This window comes from Seriola lalandi, unplaced genomic scaffold, assembly GCF_002814215.2.
Source record: "Seriola lalandi dorsalis isolate HSWRI2012SDOR001 ecotype SW California unplaced genomic scaffold, Sedor1 jcf7180002054538, whole genome shotgun sequence".
Lineage (NCBI taxonomy): Eukaryota > Metazoa > Chordata > Actinopteri > Carangiformes > Carangidae > Seriola > Seriola lalandi.
Genome location: NW_019525091.1, coordinates 199,048 through 200,719, shown reverse-complemented (window position 1 = coordinate 200,719; position 1,672 = coordinate 199,048). Strand labels below are relative to the sequence as shown.

Sequence of the window (1,672 nt, the reverse complement as noted above, 5' to 3'; positions counted from 1 at the left end):
TAAAAAAGAAATTGATGTGAAACAGGTGAGGTTGAAGAGAGGGTGAACCAGCATCACTCCACACACAGACGTCCTCTTCACACTCTTATAATATACAGGTGTGAGTTTTAGCAGCTGACAGTCAACACATGCTGAGGCCGGAGGAAAAACCACTAACTCAATGCAACAGTTGCCTCCTGACTATGAGAAATATAAACCCGTTAGTTATTTAAAAGACAACCTGACAGTAACTGGGTCAGACACATCCAGCGACAGTATTCAGCTACGTTAGCTTGTTAGTTAAGAGAAAAGCAGCTACAATGCAACGTCAGGGAGCGTTAGCTCGACTCACTGTGACTAACTGAACTGATAACAAATCAACAAGAGAAACACTGAACAGCTCAGTTCAGTTAAATTCACTGTCGAACTGTGAGTCCAGAAGAAATCCCTCCATAGTTTAGCTCCGCCTCCATCACATGGTCCTGAGCCAGATGGCTGCGCTAGCTTGCACCAAGAGCTGCTCGCTGCTTCTTCTTCTTCACGCTTCATTTGAGCTCATTCGTGGCTGAGCTTATGTAATACTTTAAACACCATGAATAATAAAAACACACAGAGCGGTGAAAAACAACGCGGACTAAAGTGTGACGTCAGAGCTAACAGGAAGTGTGACGTCAGCTCGCCGACTTGGCCCAATGTCACCAACACCGACCTCACAGGGAAAACTTTACATTTAACTAGAGATACAAACCAACCAGTGAACAAATGAACAGGAGTGAGCAGCTGAATGAATGAAACAACAAAAGCAGCTCAGTTCATCCAACACAGTCTGATTTAAAACTGACTCAACGTGTGTGAAAGAAAGTACTACACACTCATTGTGTACATTTTCAACACACTCCTTCTAAGAGTGTGTTATAGAGCTGGAACCATCAGTGGATTGATCCATCAGCTGATCAGCAGAGAATTAACTGACAATAATAGTGATGATCAGATAATCCTATTTCATCAGGTGAAAAATGTCAGATGTTTTTCAGGCTCCTGTTTCTCAAATATTAGAATGAAGTGTGTCTCTTTGTTGTAGATGATTATAAATGAAACACTGTTCAGTGTTGGTGGATAAAAGGAAGGATTTGAAGATTTCTCCTCTGTCTCTGAACTTGTGGACATTTTCACTCCTGTCTGACACGTTAAAGTAGAACAACAGATGAGATTTATTTTACTGCACTGACCACAGTGTGTTCACCAGATAATTAATATATAGAAGAATTACACGTTAGATTAGATTCTCTTTACTTAAGCACAGTGTCTGTGGCGTAATACATTTATTTAGTGCTGAAAAATTGGATCAGTTCATTGATTATTTGATCAACAGATTAATCGTCAACAATTCTGATCATCAAATAATCACTGAAGTCTTTTATCGAGCAGAAAAGACAAAAAAAAAGGTGATTCCACTTTCTTACATCTGAGAATTTCTTTTTTTGACATTTTAAATTAAATAACTGATCAGAGTCGAACAAAAGAAGAAACGTGAAGAGTTCAGTTTGGTAAATTGATTAAGTAAAATATTAATAAATAGATAAAGATAATATGTGTGTGTGTGTGTGTGTGTTCCTGCAGGTCACATGAACATCAGGGGTCTCAAACTCAAATGAGCTGGGGGCCGTTGCTGGCACTGTCATCTCAGTGGGGG

At 39.5% G+C, this 1,672-nt stretch overlaps 1 protein-coding gene across 1 annotated transcript in view; it reads right to left on the bottom strand.

Annotated features, from left to right (window-relative positions):
- LOC111661201 (major histocompatibility complex class I-related protein 1-like) overlaps nt 1–1,672 on the bottom strand; it is a 7,642-nt gene that overhangs the window by 3,174 nt on the left and 2,796 nt on the right. The window lies entirely within an intron of this gene.